Source organism: Rattus norvegicus, chromosome 18, assembly GCF_036323735.1.
Source record: "Rattus norvegicus strain BN/NHsdMcwi chromosome 18, GRCr8, whole genome shotgun sequence".
Lineage (NCBI taxonomy): Eukaryota > Metazoa > Chordata > Mammalia > Rodentia > Muridae > Rattus > Rattus norvegicus.
Window position 1 is genome coordinate 40,719,659 of NC_086036.1, and position 19,648 is coordinate 40,739,306.

Below are 19,648 nucleotides of genomic sequence, written 5' to 3' on the forward strand. Positions count from 1 at the left end.
TTCTCTCCCTTGATCAGAAAGACAACTTCTTAGCTCTTTGATTTGACACCATAATTGAGACCTACATCTGCACTAGTCTTTGAATCTCTGTGCCTTGTAATTAAATAGACTGCGAGTAACAGCAGGTGAAATTACCTTCACACAATTTAACAGAACCAAAACAGACGTTGATTAATCTTTCTAAGTTTTTTTTTTACCAGTTTGAGTCTAATTTTCAGGTGCTGCTAAATAAAACGATATTGTTATCTTTTTAATTTTAGAAAGAGCAGGGGAAGTTGGGTCCAGAATCTCCCAAGCAAGAGGTATAGAGAAGATACAGGTTCTTGTTCTGTTTCAAAACAGATGTTTCTGGGTTGGGGATTTAGCTCAGTGGTAGAGCGCTTGCCTAGTAAGCGCAAGGCCCTGGGTTCAGTCCCCAGCTCCGAAAAAAAGAAAAAGAAAAAAACAAAAAACAAAAAAAAAAAACCCAGATGTTTCTGATTGATCCCCAAAAAGCTAAGGGCCTGCACAGGAACCTCATAGACATTCCATAAATATCTGTGGGGTATTTTTTTATTCTTAACACTTGCCATGATTTCTGATAACGTGAATGGGAGAAGGCTGCCTCTTTGAAGGTAGTGTACTAGTAGTTTCCTTTGAACCTGCAGAAAGAAAGAAATGCAGGCACTATTCTAAAACAATGGAACCAGAAAGTAGTGGCTATGACTGAAATCTGAGTTCAATGTGATTCTGAACTTCCAGGTGGCTAAAGACTCCAAGAACAGTAAGGGAAAGTTAAACCATTGAGGCAGCTGATGCATCAGAGAGAACTCACCAGGGGGGTTTGGGAGCAGGCATTGTACAGCAGTGCCCATGAGGCCTGTAACTATAGAGTCCCCTCTGTAGTTGCTGAATACCTGCAATACCCTGAAGCTAGGACATTACCCAGAAAGGAGATAAACCATCTCCCTCAGACAATAGCTCAAGGATACTTTACAGTTACTTGGATGTGGTATTAAGTTCATAGGAGAAGCAGAAAAAATAACCATTTTCTGCAGGAATTAATTCATTTTAATAAGTACCATGCAATAATACAGAGAGATTAGGATGTGGGAGGGCAGGGGGCCTACTTTTTATTTCAAGAACAAAGGTGCATTTTTTAGCTCTGAAACCCTGGACCCAGTCAGTCGTTTTGTTAATTCCTGGGTAATACAGTGCCTCCGGCTTTTTCACAGTTTTGACGATGTCTCTTCAAGCTTACTTTTTGCTTATGAAATCAAATCTTAGAGCAGCCTCAAAGACTCAGCCAACCCCGCCCCCACCCCACCCCTGCATGCACTGTAAGGCATGTTCTGTATTGTTATTCCTTATTTTCAACAGATCATAATTTTATGAGCAACACTGGCCTTTTAAGAAATTGGAGGGGTGGCTATTTGAGGTTTCCCAGCTAGCCTTGGGATAGGAGCTAAAATGTAGGTTTAGATGGTCAATGGGTTGCTATTTTCTCATACCTCCTTTGATTAAATTCTGACTATGAGATATCTCACTCACGTGTGCTTTAAGGATTATCCTAGCAAATTATTCTTGGGTTATGGAGAACCTGACACGCTCACATTTCTCCCGGGAAAATGCTACATCCTAATTCTCACTGTCAGTCTTGCTCTCACCCCTCTTCATGTTCTGAAATAAAAGTACCATCTGCTGCCTGTACTTAATTGTGAAGCCATCAACAGCAGCTATCAACAAAAGGACTGATCAGGACAGAGAAAGAGAAGACAATGTGGTACAGAAGAGACACAATCCTGAGTATTCATGCTGGGCTCTCAGAAAGCCAGTAACTGCAGCCTAGGAAAATCTTTTTACTCTGTGGACTTTCACTACCCCACTGTGAAACATCAGACCCTAAAGAGGGAAGTAAAATAAAAGTACATGCTTAGCACAGTAGATAAAAGAGAGAAAGGAGCGAGAAGGAGGGAATAGATAAAGGCACATAGTTAAGTCCAGATGCATTCACTTCAAGGAAAAAAAAAAGGTAGCAGAGTAGGGCAATCTCTTGGAAATGGGAGATAACATAGACCTCTCTAAACCTGGGTCCCTAGCTCAGAGGTTGGGAAGCTCAGGTCCAGGGATGTGGAGATGGCAGGGGATGGGAAAGGAGGAAAACAGAAGGGAGGGGAAAGGGAAGGGAGAGGAGGCTTATCCAGAGCCTTACAGTTTCTCTAGTCTGAGAGGAGAGCTCAGTGCTGCCTCCCAGCCAGTATGACTTTCACTGCCAGACTCCTTTCCTTTACTGGAGTGAGCCTTAGCAACAACCAACACAAATAACTGATCCTCATGAGGGGTCCTATGCAGGCAGTGACAGTCATTTGCAGTGGGGGAACTAGGGATTGTACCAAAATGTTACCTTTGAGAACTTTAAGCTTTAAAAAGCCATCTGTGTTTTCTCATTCTCCAAGACAGAAGCAGGAAGGAAAAGGAAGGAGAGAGGGACAGAAGTCTCAAGTCCTAAATCATTCCATCCTGCTTGTTCTCAGCTACAAAGAGTGAGCTGCAGAGCAAACCATGAGATACTGTAACACAGAGGTGACACCAGCTCAGAGCATGAGGAAGAGGAGGACAAGCATTTAGGACAAGAGTTATAGATGAGATTCATAAGATCAGACAAGCAAAGGAAAAACATACAGTTTTCCATACTGTTGAAATGAGAAAAGTAGTGTTCTTGTATGATTCCAACCAGTTTTGACTTCTCATTAAACACTATCTACTTCAATTCACTTTGACCTTTGACCTTCCCCCCCAACACAGCTAGAATTAGCCCCTCCCTCCTCTTGTCCTTCTCTGCTTTATCTGCAACTCTGCTGGATAGCCTCACATTGGGCTGCTGCCCAAGAAGTCCTTAGTTAATTGCATGTAATTGGGCTGCATCGTACTTGCAAATGCTACACCAGTTTCTTGTATCCTTGTGATACAATAGGACTGAAGGTTCTAATTGTTGTTGAGTTTGGCACATGGCTCCCCTCCCTCAGAATGTTTTCAATATTCACGTCCTCCACTGAGTGGTGGTGAACTTTAACTATAATGCAGGACACACTGAGCTAAATTAATAATAGTGCCTACTTGATCATGCCCCTTGGGCCCTGGTCAGCTCTCTGCCAAAGGACTAAGTTGCTAAACCAGTGATGTTTCTCATTCAGACATGAAGCATAGACAAAGAATCAGGTCCAAAGACAGCTCCCACAGGTCCCCTCTCTACAATCTAAAGAGACTTTTATTGAACTCTGAACTTTAGAGATGATAATAAGAGGTCAACTGAGGTCAAAGACTTTTTTTGTTGTATTTTTTAAGTGGCTTAGGAATACTCTCCCATGAGAGGTACTCCTTCCCTCTTGTAGACTGGAAAAGCTCCTCAGGTCATTGCGAACTCACATAGATGAAACGAACCCTTGCATACACCCTGCTAGAAGCTCCGAACACTAAAATCAGAAGTTTTTATATATTTTGGATGATTCTGATTTGTTTCTGCTTTGGCTGGGAAATTACAGAATTTCATTTATCCTTGAGCATATAAATTATTATTTAAATCTTAGCAAAAAGTTAAGATTTCAGCATCATTCTGGCAAGCAGTTTGTGGGATCCACATATCCAAAGAGATGATTTACATCACACTTACCACATCTCAGCGGTTCATTGATGAGGTATTGTCTCTGGGTGTCAAGATGGCCAGAAAATACTCTTCTGCTTTCTAGCATCTTTGTGAAGTCCACAATCAGAAGACACTGCCAATTGGTGGAATTTGTCAGTGCTTCACAATGTGTGGACACTAGACACCAGAACTACCTGGGAAATTTAGTACACAATGGATTCTTCATGCCTGCTTAGTCGGTTTCTAGAGAAGAAACAGGGATGTGGATTGTAATGTGGTCTGGGTGAGTTTGTTGCATTGTTTTTTGTTTTGTTTTTCCTTCACTACAAAGGATCACTTATCCCACCAGTTCTATTACTGAAAACATTAACTGAGGGGCGTACTGGCTTTCTTTCATACATGGCTATCTTTATAAAGATTTAAACTACAGTCAAAGATCAGAAGCCTAAAGCAGTCCTAGGGAATGTTAAATATAAGAAACAAATTCCTCTGGACTTGCTCTTTACTTTTACATTCATGCAGGGCAGATTTTAGTCTCATTTCTTTAGCACACAGATCTTCTTCCATGGGGCCTCATATTCAACAGACACATGGGCAGAGGAGCTTCAGGAGGCAGAGAGGTCCATGGTGGAATTCTGGCTTTCTGGTGGTTGGTTATATGACTATGGGCAAATTAGGTGCTATGAATAAGTTTCACTTTTTTAATCCAAAGAGTAAATCACAAGATCTACTTGATAAAATTAAACAAGATACTGGCTAAAAAGTCATTAGCACCCAATGATTATAACTGTTTTGGTCTTCATTGATCAGTCTCTTGGCTTTTAGGTCAAAAGTTTTTTTTTTTCAAAGGCCAACATCCTGGTACTTTTCATTATCATAGTCAGAACCTCCCTTTCTTAGGAAAAGAAGATTAATAGCTTCTTACACTGGACTCAAACTGCCAGGATCATTGATCCTCTCATGACTCTGCTACGGTAATGTTACCATGAGCTAATAGTTTGCCTATTTTCTGTTGAATCACAAGAGAAAAAATACAGCAGTCAAATTTAGTGTACTTCCTTATCTGAGCTATTTCCCTGAAGATGTATTTTTCATCTGGGAGTTCATACATAATCATGGTACCAAAGAGAGGGATGTCTTCTTATTATCTCTTATTGGTATCTCCAAAGCCCTTCCCAAGTAAACATAAAATAAAAGTAAAAGGTATATGTTTATTTTCCCAAAAAAACTTTTACCAACCTGTCCTAGGGGAGTGCTTTCTGAAACCACCAGTACCTTTGAGGAAATGGTAATGTTTGTTGACTTGCAGTTTGATGATTAGAGATGCTGGTAAGCAATAGAAAAAGTCTGTCTTCTGAGAATCATGGTCTTCTCGTTTGTAAATTGGGAGATTTGATTCATGTATTTATAAAATGCTGAGGACACAAACTTGAGTGGTGTCAGAGGAGCCCTCCTAAGAATTTACCCTTGAGGCTGATGACTTCTACCTCATGTAAGGATCTCAAAATTTAAGGACATCAGTCTGACAAATGTTACAGACAGCTCAGAAATTGAACATGATTTCTTAAAATCAGATCTCTTTGCTAAGAACTGACATCATTATCATTAGTAATTATGCCACAAACTCAGCTGTGGTTTGCAGAAAGGTGTCTGGGATAGCTTTACTGAACTATAACAACAGAAAGCTCCAAAGCTCACCATATAGCTCTAAAACTTCTGTGTAAGCCATTTTAAGATCTGAACATTCGGGGGTTGGGGATTTAGCTCAGCTCAGCGGTAGAGCACTTGCCTAGCAAGCGCAAGGCCCTGGGTTCGGTCCCTAGCTCCGAAAAAAAGAAAAAAAAAAAAGATCTGAACATTCAAAGAAAAGGATGGGGTAGTGACCTCTACCAAACCTACAAAATAATGTTCTGACATAATTTGGAGAGAACTGACTCTACAGTCCTGTAGCTCTAAGTAGAAAGTTAACATCTATGTGGAAGAGCACCGTCAGGGACACTGAAGAAGGAAGGCATGGCATTCTGGTTTCCTGGTGTGCTGGCACATCTGATGTCAACTTAGCACACAAACTAGAGTTAACTCAAAGGAGGGAACTTCAACTGAGCAAAGGCTCCTATAAAATCTGTTCGTAAGGCATTTTCTTAATTAGTGATCAATGTGGGAAGCCCAGCTCATTGTGTGTACTGCAACCCCTGGACTTATTGTCCTGGACTCTATAAGAAGGCAGGCTGAGCCAGTCATGGGGAGAAAGCCAGTAAGCAGCACCTGCTCCATGGCTTCTGCATTGGCTCATGCTTCCAGGTTCCTACCCTGTTCATCTTCCTGTCCTGACTTCCTTGGATGATAAATAGTGATGTAGAAGCATAAGCCAAATAAATTCTTACTTCTCCAAGTTTCAGTGGTCACAATGGATCACAGCAATAGAACTCTAAGACATCTGTCTACCCCCATTATATAGGCTATGGAGGAAACCTGCCTTATAGCTAAGTTCCTTTTCCATGAGGAAAAGAGGTGACAGTCACTTCTAAGTGACTTCTAATGTTTATTTTCTCAATCTCTAAAGGAGAGGAAGTCATCTTCTCTTCCTTATGGCTTTAAAAAGGAGAGATGAGGCATATGCCTCTGTATACAGACATATCTGTATACAACATACCTGTTCATTTTTGATACTATGGGCATATCTGGAGTCACTGCAAATGTGTTCTCCATAATGACCTAGTAACATCAACAATATCATTGCCACCATCACTGTTGTTCTCATTTCTACCACAAATTCAGGACACATACATAGCAAAAGAAATTTCCATGAGGTAGGAGGATCAACTTTAGAGGGGGATTTGAAAGGAGTGGAAGGGGCAAGATGACGGTGAGCACGGCCAAGATACATTATACAGGTATGGAATTGTCAACAAATAATAAAATAAACTAACACACACACATGCACATGCACACACACATGCACACACACATGCACACACACATGCACACACACATGCACACACACATGCACACACACATGCACACACACATGCACACACACATGCACACACACATGCACACACACATGCACACACAGAGAGAGAGAGAGAGAGAGAGAGAGAGAGAGAGAGAGAGAGAGAACACTAATCTTCAGAACTTCTAGAGCTGACTAAAATGTAGACTGTTAAAGCTAACAAAATGATGATTTATAGGGTACCTATGTTAGAGGTTAGAGTCATGTGCTAAAGAATTTCTCCACAGGATCTCAGACAATGCTACCACCAACCACCCAAGAGGACATGTCGTTACCAGTCCCCGTGATCCTACCAAATATCCAAGACAAAGATTACTGCCCCACATTATGGAGATCAGAGAACTGGAGGGAAGGTGAGTGAAGTATTAAACTGCCCTACAGGGCAGTGGGGGACTTAATTGCCACACATCTGGAGGTGACCATGCTTTACTTCTATGTGCCAAGTGTGCCAAGTTTGTAAGAGACTATTCTTCCTTCTCTCAGCCCAAGCTTCCCTACTCAGCACCAGCTAGGAAATGCTAGCAGGAGCCCAAGGATGCTTGAGTTCTGTTTTTATGTAGTCTTCCTTTTTTCCCCTTATTCTCGAAGAATCCTCACCATTTACTCAGAAAGCAAAAGCAGTATCAAGAAAAGCAAAAGTCAGATAAGTTAATCTGAAAAGATGATGTGACATTCTTAACATTATTATGTTTTTTTGTTTGTGGATATAATCATAGCTTGGAAATAATCCTACATAATTAAAATTCTCTTGACTTTTTGGATTTTTTTAATTTTTTGAATGTTTTGAGATGATACTATAATTACATAATTTCCTCCTTCCCTTCCTCCCTTTAAACCTTCCCATAAACCTCTCCTTACTCTTTCAAATTCATGGCCTCCTTTGTCATTAATTGTTGTTATATTCATTCATGTATATATAGATACATATATTCCTAAGTACATAAACACAACATGTTCAGTCTGTACAACGTTCCGTGTATGTATGTTCTCAGAGCTGGCCACTTGGTATTGAATAACAAGTTGGTGTGCTCTTCCCTGGGGAAGACTATTTCTCTTCCTCTCAGTCTTCTCTAATTGACTGGAGTTCATTGTCTAAGATTGAAGCCTTGTAAGTTCCCCCCTTCCAGCAATGTCCACTGCTGTCATCCTTGTTCATGTTATATTTAGGCAGCTATGTTGGTGAGACTCCGTGGGGATGGCTTCTGAAATTCCTAAGAAATGCAATCTCACAGAAAACTTCCCGTTTGTCTGTGTAACATCTTTCTGACTCTTCTTCTACAATGATTCCTGAACCTTAGGTGTGGGAGTTGTATTGTAAATGTATCAGTGAGGACTAGGCTTTACAACTCAGTATTTTGGTCACTTATAGTTTCCCGTAATGGTCTCTAGAAACTTTCTAGAGCTGACTGAAAAGTAGAATGTTAAACCCAATGAAATGATGACTTAGTAAAGGGTACCTATGAAGAATAAATTGTTTTTCTACAGGATCTTAGACAATGCATGTAGTTATCACCCCCAGTGCTTCCACTAACTACCCAAAAGAAAGGGAACTGTAATGTACTATCCCACATTATAGAGATCAGAGAACTGAGGAGGGGCGGGGAGGAGGAGTGCTTAACTACCACATGATTAAAGGGTCAGTTGCAAAGGGAAGTTTCCTTGATGAAGGGTAAGATGTACACTTATCCCTGGATATGAGTGTATAATACAGTTATGGATTATGCTAGTTTAGTAAAGTAGTAGCTGTGGATTCTCCTTTAATATCTATAACAACACTGGCCCTGTGGAGATTTGCTAGGTTTCTAATATGAAGCATGATTTCCTTCTGGTTGATTAGGTTTTAAGTCCAATGTGAGGACCCTTGATGACCAGCAAGGTATGTGCACTGTGACTGTACCCTTAAGATTATTGTGCCATGCTAGTTCATAGATGCCAGAGCTGGGTGGGACTGTTAGCTGCCTCTTTCCTTTGGAAGCTTGCAGAGCACTTGTTAATGCCAGGAAAGTCAGTCCTCAGGGAAGAAGCATTCAGGTTAGTTCCAGATCAGGAACTCTGGTCCCTCTTTCTGAAGTGCACAGTGTCTTCAGCAATAAGAACTGACCTTGCACTTCTGGGGGTCAACCAAGGACAAGAAAATAAAAGGCTTTCTGAAAAGGACTCCACTTACTCCAAAGTTAAGACCAGCAATTGTTAAGTGGGACTTCATTAAATGAAAAAGCCTCCCTAAAGCTAAAAAAACAATCAATTGGGTGAGGAGGGAGCTTACAGAATGAAAGAATGAATATATATATCAAAGGATTAATATGAAGAATATATAAAGAATTCAAAAAGCAAAAAGAAAATAACCAACCACCACCAATAACAACAAAATGACCCATTCAAAAACATTCCTGGGATCTGATCAAAGAGTTCTCAAAAGAAGAAAAAATGGCTAAAAATATTCTCAAAATCATTCATTCTCCCCAGAAATTAGGTAAATGCAAATTAAATTCTGACACCTGTTGCAATGCCAAAAACCAATGAAATAAAAAACTCAAAATGAATACTGGAGCGGGTGTCAGGGAAAGGGATCCATTATACACTGTTGATGGAATTGTGAGTGGGCACCCATCCTGGAAATCAGCATGGAGAATTCTCCAAAGGGTAAAAATACATCTACCATATGACCCAGATATACTATTCCTTGGCATAGTCCCAAAGCAATGAACATCCTACTCTACAGGTACTCGCCCAGCCACGTTCATTGCTGCTCTGTTCACCATAGCTAAGAAGCAGAAACAAATGTTTCTCAACCTATGAACAGATAACAAAAATGTGGTACATAGACACAATGGAATGATGTTTAACAGTTAACAAAAATGAAATATTGAGCTTTGCAAGTAAAGGGATGGAACTAGAAAAGACCATATTGAGTGAGGTAAGCCCCATCCAGAAGACAAATGTTGCATGTTCACTGGGGGCTCCTAGCTCAAAATCTTCTAATGTGAATATATATATATATATATATATATATATATATATATATATATATATACACACACACACACACACACACACACACACACACACACACACACACACACACACACACACACACTGGAGTAACTGTAGAACCTAGGAAAGTCCAAAGAGACCACTACCAGAGGCATGGGAAGATTCACAGAGAGGGGGATAGCAGCTATAAATGATCTGGTAAGGAAAATAAGGAAGATGGGGGGAGCTCTATAGAAGGTGGCAAGAGATAAGTACAAAAGAAGGAGAGTAAAATAAAAATTAAGGTTGTTTAAAAAAGTCATAAGGAATCATACTTTTAACAATCAACCTTAAAAAAAAGCCATGTAATACTCAGAAATATCTAGGCTAACAATGTTCCTTCAAGAATCAAAGATCATCTAATAAAAGACCTGATCACCAGTCAAGAGAAGGTCTTTTTGAGCTGTTGATCAGACTTGTCCAAGAGACTCCCAAAACATCCTTTTATTTTTTTATGTATATCAACATTTGCAGATTTTTTTTAAAAAGGCATGTGGAAGGAGCCAGAGGCCTACCTGCTAAGTAAGTACCCTGATTAAAGGGGTGTCCTTACTAAGTACCCTAATTAAGGGGGTGTTCTGCCTCTTTGGTGTGAACCCCACTGGGGGAAGAGGTGAGAGCCAGGTTCTGTTTACATGAGCAGTAAAATCAGATAAATAACTGAGTGTGGCTAATCTTGGCAGAAGACTTAGTACGAAGATGCCTTGGCTACAGTATGGCATTGTATGTCACACAAGCACTGCCTCTTAAATGTGGGCCAAGCTCATTTAGCTGGTGGACACAATTCTGGCAACTTTCAAGGATAGGAAGGTTGTCTGTCATTAAACAGAAATGTGAAACAAATACCTACTCTTTCCCCTAAGGCACATTCAAGAAAGAAATCATGAGCCCCTTCTTATTCATGAAGAAGATAAATAGAGCCACAGAAATACAAGAATGATGCCCCCAAGCCCACACAGCAGTATCTGAAAGGAAATGGAAACCAGAATGTTGATCAATACCAAAACTAACTGGGAAACTAATTCATTTCTTATAGTTAACTGGGAAAAGATCGAAATTGAGACATAGACTACATTGAAAGAGTACAAACACCAATTCCATATTTAATTTTTGATAAGTTTTTAAAGAGATAAATGGATTTAGGCCCCTTATATGGTTTCTCCATGAATGTTACATTTAAAGGTGAAAATTATTGATATAATAATTATCTAATCACTATGGTAATTTCTTCCTTATTCCATGATCAGTTTGTTCCAGTACCATCTGTCCTACCATGTGAGTATATTTAAAATAACAAATTTGACAAGTCATTTATTGTATGTAATTATTCATAACAAATTGATAATATTCACTAGACATTATACTAGATACAGATCTACCATTCAGCTGTAAATTTTTTAAAATTCATTTTTTTATTAACTTGAGTATTTCTTATATACATTTCAAGTGTTATTCCCTTTCCCGGTTTCCGGGCAAACATCCCCCTCCCCCCTCCCCCCTCCCCTTCCTTATGGGTGTTCCCCTCCCAACCCTCCCCCCATTGCCGCCCTTCCCCCATAGTCTAGTTCACTGGGGGTTCAGTCTTAGCAGGACCCAGGGCTTCCCCTTCCACTGGTGCTCTTACTAGGATATTCATTGCTACCTATGGGGTCAGAGTCCAGGGTCAGTCCATGTATAGTATTTAGGTAGTGGCTTAGTCCCTGGAAGCTCTGGTTGCTTGACATTGTTGTACTTTTGGGGTCTCGAGCCCCTTCAAGCTCTTCCAGTTCTTTCTCTGATTCCTTCAACGGGGGACCTATTCTCAGTTCAGTGGTTTGCTGCTGGCATTCGCCTCTGTATTTGCTGTATTCTGGCTGTGTCTCTCAGGAGCGATCTACATCCAGCTCCTGTCAGTCTGCACTTCTTTGCTTCATCTTAAAATTCATTTTTAAAAATTCCTACAATGTCATGAATGCTCAATCACTGTTCTCCAAAGCAGTGTTGCTTGGCTCTGAGACAAAAAAAAATAATAATCCATAGTCACAGCCATGGAGCGAGGGAAGAACCTAAAGCTCTCATAGAGTCCTAATTTTAGCCTTAAATTTGGACCCATAGTAGCTGGTAGGTTTCAAAGGTAAAATCAATGTCCTCAACCAACAAAACACAGAAGAAGATAAATACTAGTATTGAGTGTTGCTGTTAGCACTGGGTGAGCCCCCATGGAGAAAGCATTTACCTCCATGACTCCTACATAAGTGTCCTATGAGCTGTCATTTTTATTAGATTTGAAAATACACCACACGAACAATTACCATACTCACACTTGAGTAAATAAATAAACAATTCTGTTTTCCCAAATTACTTCATAGAGCCATTGCAATTCCCATCAAAGTCCTAGAAAGTTCATTCATTGAAGGTGTCAAGTTAATTCTCAGACTTAGATGGAAAAGTAAAGGAATTACTAGAGACAAATAGCTGTCAGGAAAACCAAATAATTGTTCCATAAATAGAACTATATGTGTGTGGTCAATTGGTTTTTGGAAAAAGATACAAAATTAATTCCATGGGGAAAGGACAGTCCTCAATAAATGATACTTGGTCAATTGAATATTAGATGCAAAAATATTGAATACTTGTTACTGAAATTTATATCACACACAAATTAGGCAAGATAAGTTATAGGCATAAACTTTGTATATTGAAAATCCTATATGCAAAAATGTCATGTTCTTGGGGCATTGTAAAGCATCAAAGTTACAAATTCATTTATGAATCATGAGCATAGAAGAATGAGCAGAACCTTATGCCAAAGGCAGAGAAAAGGTTTTTAGTAAAATCATAGGAAAAATAACCAAATATAGGGAAAGATAGTCCCATTCAGTTAGTAGAAGCACACTGAACACCAAAAAAGCAGAAAGGAAATTCCACATGTCTATAATATTATTATCAGAACACTAAATATTCAAGGAAAGAAGGAAGCATCATAGAAGGATCAAGCAGGGATTGCTTTGCCGTATATTAGGGCTACATACCAGGAAAATTAGGGCTTTTGCAATGGAAACTCTAGGAGCCCAAAGGACTTGAAAGGATGTATTTCGAGTTCTGAAAGCTCCTAACTACCAACATAGACTACTACTATTCATAGCAAAACTATCTTTAAGCATGGAAGAAGAAAGAAAAACTCTCTTTTAAAAAAGGCTAAAGTATTTTATATTCACTAAGTTAGCTCTACATAGTATACTAGAGAAAAAACTTTGAATGAAAAAGAAAGATGAACAACATTATATCAGTTTCTTTTCTGTTTCTGTGATGAGACACCATGGCCAAGGCAACTTATAAAAGAGACTATTTAAATGATGTTACAGTTTCAGAGGATGGGGTGATAACTATGGTGACAGGAATAGATGGAAGCTCACATTTCAAACTGTAAGTATGTAGCAGCAAGAGAACACTGGCAATAGTGTGATTCATTTGAAATTCCAAAGCCTATTCCCAGTGGCACACTTCCTCCAACAAGGCCACATCTCCTAGTCCTCCCCAAACAGTCCCACCAACTGGAGAGCACATATTCAAGAATATGAACCTAAGAGGGCCATTTTTATTCAAACTACCATAAGCATCAAGAAAATATAAGAAAAAACAAACAAACAAACAAACTCCTGTTAAGACATTTGGTAACCAAAGAAAACACCAAATGCTACAAATTCAGCAATATGGCAGCAATCAATTAAAACATTTCAGTAATAACTGAATATCAATGACCTTAGCTATGATACAGAGTATCAGATTAGACCAAAACACAGGCTCTTTCTTTTTGCTACCTCCAACAAACACACTTCACACCCAAGATAGATATCATGTTAGAATGAGAGGAGGGGCAAATGCTAGGAAATAAATAGAACTCTTTCTCCTTATATCTGATAAATAGACTTCAAACCAACCCAGACTAGAAGAGATAGCAAAGGTCACTTTATACTTCATACTGTTCAAGGATGCAATCCATCAAGAAGATCATGCCACTCTAAACATATATTACCCAAACCAGATGAACTCCAAACTAGTACACAGAAGGAAACAATTAAGCTCAAGGCAGAAATCAATTAAATAGCCCCAGTGAAACAGCTCAGGAAATAAAGACAGTTGCTAGGAAAACGTGACAACTTGAATTCAATCTGTGGAACCGATAGTGTGGAAGGAAGAACAAACTCCACGAAGCTGTCCTCCGACTGCCATGTGTGTACTATGGCCTGTATGGACACACATTACACATATATGCATGTGTATGAATACATACACCAATAAAAATTTTTCAAAAGAATGTAAAACTTGAATTGGTTTTTTGAAAAATATAAGCAATACTAATTATAAACCCTGAGGCAAATAAAAGGCCCAAATTTAATGTTAGAAAAGAAGACATGAAACCAATGTAGTCTAGAGGGTATTCAGGACAAATTTCAAAAACCTAAACTTCAATAGATTGGAAAACCTAAAAGAACTGCATTAATTTCTAAATGCATATGACCTGCTAAATTTAAAACAAGAAGAGATGAAACACGTTAACAAGGAGCTGGAGAGATGACTTAATGGTTGAGAGTGCTTCTTGCTCCTAGAGGATTCAGACTCAGTTCCCAGCACATATATGGGAGCCCACAACCATCTATAACTCCATTTCTAGGATCTCCAATGCCCTCTTCTGACTCCTGCAGGTACCAAGCACACATATTATACACACATACATAGAGGCAAAGTACTCATATACACGAAATAAAATAAATAAATCATCAAAATCATTAAATAGATTTATAACAAGCAACAAACATTGACAGAGGGGAAAAATATTGTTGTCTGAAAAAATAGCCCAGTTCTAAATGGATTCATTACAGAATTCCACAGAACATAAAAAAAACTAAAAACAAAAAACAAAAAACAAAAAACAAAAAAAACAATGCTTCTCAGACTATTCCATAAAATAGAAAAGAGGAACGGGAATGCTGCTGATCTCTTTTTGCAAAGCCAGGATTACTCTGATAGCTAAACCAGCTAAAGATACCACAAAAGAAAAAAAAATTACAAACCAACCTTCACAACGAACATAAATTCAAAACTTCTCAATAAAATCCTTACAAAAATGAATTTTAAAAAATCAGAAATATTACCCATCATGATCAAGTCAGCTTCAGTCCAAGATGCAGGATGATCCAACATGTAAATCAATAAATATAATCCACCATACAAATGGACTTTAGGACGGGAATCATAGAATCATCTTGACAGATTTAGAAAAAATTGACAAAATCTATAATCCTTCCATGATAAAACTCTAAAGAAAGGCTAGAGGACACATGTCTGGACACAATAAAGGCCATATATAATCCTATAGTAAACATTCTGATCATAGTGGTGGTGATGATGATATCAAGGCAAGCCAATGAAATTACATAGAATAAATCCATATATTCACATTATCTTAATTCATTAATAGCACTATCTAATATTATAGAAATCTGGCAGAAGCATAACAAATTTGAGAGCAAAGAACTGACAAGTTCTAGAGACACCAGAATTGTCACCAGTCCATTCTGGACCACAGCTTATCCTGTGAATCACCTTTCCTCCGGTCTCTAGCTCTCAGGTCTGTACCAAAGACCACACCCTCTGGGTCATATTTAGCTAAGTAAAAATCCAGGTATATGTGCAGTAGAGGATGGAGGAGTTGCCTTTCTTGGAGCTTCATTATCTTTACTAGTCAGCCTTTCTCAGTACCTTTGAGGTCAGGAAGAACTGCCATCTCCTCCCCAGAGCACAAAAACAGATCTAAACTCTGAATTTCTCTATAAAACCAAGTTTGTTTTGTTTTCAAGAACAAATATAACAGAGACCTGGAGAAGCAAAGCAAGCAAAAGTTGTAGGTGTATTCTCTTGACTTTTCCTTCCCTTTATGGTTTGAGCTGCAGTTTCTAATTTCACAAATACAAACACTAATACAGACAAAGAGATCACTATAGTCCTGCAATACCCAAGTCCCTGTATGATGCAGACACCAAAAGAAACAAGGAAACAGTGGGAGCAACACCTTTTTCCCTTGTCCTGACTTAATGCCCTTTTGTATTTTACCTAAACAGAGTCATTAACTCCTACACAGTTAGATGTCTAATAATTAATGCACGTTAACAGAATTCCTTGTAGAATAGAAAGAGACTTGAACGATGCAGTTATTAATATAAGATACCCTGTTGAATTACCAAGGTGAGAAATAATGGTGGGGGGTTGTGTTCTCCTTTACCCCACAAGATTGACAATCCTGGAAATTTCTTAGGGTTCTTGATATCTCTGATAGAAAAATAAAGGTATAGAAGCCAGATGAAGAAGCTAGCATTTTAAATAAGCCAAATGCACACCAGAGTCACCAAGACATCTTCATGGGATGACTCCAGTCCTGAGTCATCCATTCCTCAGATAATTGGCATCATATTCCTTCTGTCAGGATTGTACAGTCACGATGTTACTCTGTGGAAGAGACAGTAAAGACTAAGTGACATTCAGAGGGTTGGATGCTCCAAAATTCAAGCAGCCATCATGTCCTCTGCAGTGTCCTCTGGTCTCTTTGATCCTTGAACAGTGAGCCTTTGCAGGGAGAAAAGCACATAACATAATCACAAATTGGAATCTCTAGTTGTTGACTACACTACCTGTTTAAATATAGCACAAAGGAGCAAATGCTCCTTGGAGTACAAGAAAGCTGACGATCCCTGGAGGCGACATCAGGCAATGCAAATGAAATTATTCCCTGTGTCCCTTTCATGTACAGTAGTAGCTAACATTAACAGCTACCAGAGGAAAGTTCTGGAGCTCTAGCCTATGTGGCTACCCTGAAGTCAGTCTGCTGGTGCGAAATAAAATCTCCCAGGCCACTATTGGTTCTTGTTCCCATCTATTAATTCATATATGAGATATTAAGGCCTTATTTTGAATTTGAGATACTAATGAAATACTCTTTAGAAATCACTAAAAATTGTCTTTTCTGGGGTAATAAAAAGGCTTCAAGAAGAAATTAGAAAAAAAGAGCAAGTGCAAACTTAATGGAAATGTCCAATAACCTTCCTCAATTTACTCAGCACTGGCAAAATTCCATATGGTTAAAATAAATTATTATAAGTTAAAAAGTTATAAACAGTTTTATACTTAGTAAACTAATAAACTCGATGGTCTCCATGAGTAACGGAAACAAACAAGTACCAAGGCCCACTGTATTTAAGGACCCTTCTAGTTCTGATAGGGAGATGTGGAATAAATAAGATTATAGAGATAATGTCAAGAATGAGGGTTAATGGGCTAGAAAGGTAGTTAGGCAGTTAAGAATACTGGCTGCACAGACCACAGGAAGCTCAAGAAGAAAGATGACCAAAATGCGGATGCCCCCACTCCTTTTTTTTTTTTAATAAGGGACAACATTTAATTAGGACTGGCTTACAGGTTCAGAGGTTCAGTTCATTATCATCAAGGCAGGAGCATGGCAGCATCCAAACAGGCATGGTTCAGAAGGAGATGACTTCTACATCTTCGCCCAAAAGAAGCACCTGGGAACAGACTGAGAATTCCAAGGCAGCTAGGAGAAGGATCTCCAAGCCCACTCCCACAGTGACACATTTCCTACACCAAGGCCACACCTTCTAATACTACCACTCCCTGGGCCAAGCATAAGTAAACCATCACATTCCACTCCCTGGCCCCCATAGGCTTGTTCCAACACATGAGCCTATGGAGGCCATACCTAAACAGAGTATAATAAAAAAGTTCATTTAGTCCAACTTTCAAATCCCCATAGTCTATAGCGGTATCAACAATGTTAAAAGTCCAAAGTTCAAAGTCTCTTCTGAGATCTATCTAATCACTTAACTGTAATCCCTGAATTAAGACAGGCAACCAGCTGGGCAAACTTCAAATTGCCATCTCCATGTCTCATGTCAAAGCAGTCTTCAGATCTTTAACTCCTTTTTCCTCTTTGTGTCTACAACAAATTTCTTTTTCCTGAACTGGTTCCACTCCCTATTAGCAACTTTCCTCAGCAGATAGCCTGTGACTCTGGCATCTTTAACATCTTTGGGTCTCCAAGGCAGCTTCAATGTTACAGTTTGTTTCAATGTCTGGGATCCACACATGATCCTCTAAAGGGCTGGCTTCACTTCTCCAGCTCTGCCCTCTGTAGCAGTTTAACTTCACGTTGATCCATACCACACTGTTGCTGTTGTTCTTGTTGATCATCCCATGGTACTAGCATCTCCAATACACTGGGGTCTTCCGTTGTAACTAGACTTCACCAACAGCCTCTCCTAGGCTCTCTTCATGGTGCCAAGCCTCAACTCCTTTCTCTGACCTTTTCAGTCCTGGGCCATCAACTACAACTGAGGCCGCACCTTCACAAACAGACTTCCACGGCCTCTCACAATGCCCAGCCTCAGCTGCTCTTCATGACCCCTTCCCTTCATGCCTTCAAAATCAGTACAACCTGGGTGACTCTTACACATTACCAAGTCAGCCATAGCACAAGGTACAACCTTGGCATCTCTAGAACATAGCTCTCCTTAATATCTCTTTTTTTTTGTCTTAAACTTTTTTTTAAAAGTAGTGCACGAATAGAACATAGCTCTCAAAACCACTTCCCAGAAGATTTCACCTCAATGATGCTGATCTATTTCTTACCCCAGCTAACCAGGATAAATTGTCTCCTTCCTCTCTTGAATATAAAGCCAGAGACACATGGCTGAGACTGTTGAGTTCTGCGGCTTGCAGGAGCTGGAACACAGCCCCCTTGTTCTACTACATTATCATTTGTAGGATGATGTCACAGATGAGGCAGGCACAAGATAGAAGGAGGCCTGTCATTGGATGAGAAGGAAAGATGGGTGGGAGAGAAGTTTGAAGGAAGAGGAGGAAAATAGAACAAAAAGGAGGAGACAGGAGAGATAGGAAAGGGAGAGAAGGCTTGGCAGAACAATATGGCAGGTGACATTAAGATTCTGCTCTGTGTATTTATATGTTGTTATCAATGTTCCTAAGGGATGGATGGTACTGGGTTTTGTATGTTTAAGTGGGCAATTATATCCTATCAATTGGATCTACAAAAGAATGGCCAACCAAGGTGATGGGCAAAAATCCACCAGTAATCCTAAGAGTTGAGAGAACGTTTTTCTTTTTTTTTTTTTTCCTCAACTTATTAACTTGGGTATTTCTTATTAACATTTCGATTGTTATTCGCTTTCCTGCTTTCCGGGCCAAAATCCCCCTAACCCCTCTACCTCCCATTCTATAGGGGTGTTCCCCTCCCCATTCTCCCCCCATTACCACCCTCCCTCCAACAATCACATTCACTGGAGGTTCAGTCATGGCAGGACCAAGGGCTTCCAATTCCACTGGTGCTTTTACTAGGCTATTCATTGCTAACTATGCGGTTGGAGCCCAGGGTCAGTCCATGTATACTCTTTGGGTAGTGGCTTAGTCCCTGGAAGCTCTGGTTGCTTGGCATTGCTGTTCATATGTGGTCTCAAGCCCCTTCAAGCTCTTTCAGTCCTTTCTCTGATTCCTTCATCGGGGGTCCAGTTCTAAGTTCAGTGGTTTAATGATTGCATTCGCCTATGTATTTGCTGTATTCTGGCAGTGTGTCTCAGGAGAGATCTACATCCGGTTCCTGTCAGCCTGCACTTCTTTGCTTCCTCCATCTTATCTAGTTTGGTGGCTGTATATGTATGGGCCACATGTGGGGCAGGCTCTGTTCCTTCTGCCTCTTTTATAAACTTTACCCCCCCTATTCCCGCCCAAGGATATTCTTGTTCCCCTTTTAAAGAAGGAGTGAAGCATTAACATTTTGGTAATCCTTCTTGAGTTTCATGTGTTCTGTGCATCTAGGGTAATCAAGCATTTGGGCTAATAGCCACTTACCAATGAGTGCATACCACGTGTATTTTTCTGTGATTGGGTTACTTCACTCAGGATGATAGTTTCCA

General features: G+C 39.6%; 1 long non-coding RNA gene across 1 annotated transcript; it reads right to left on the reverse strand.

Moving 5' to 3' along the window:
* Nucleotides 1-15,859: 15,859 nt before the first annotated feature.
* LOC134483013 (uncharacterized) lies at nucleotides 15,860-18,882 on the reverse strand. The gene is made up of 3 exons (XR_010059810.1): nucleotides 18,348-18,882; nucleotides 17,119-17,235; nucleotides 15,860-16,271 (listed from the first exon to the last, which is right to left on the reverse strand). It is a non-coding gene; the product is annotated as an uncharacterized LOC134483013 (long non-coding RNA).
* Between the last annotated feature and the right edge of the window lie 766 nt (nucleotides 18,883-19,648).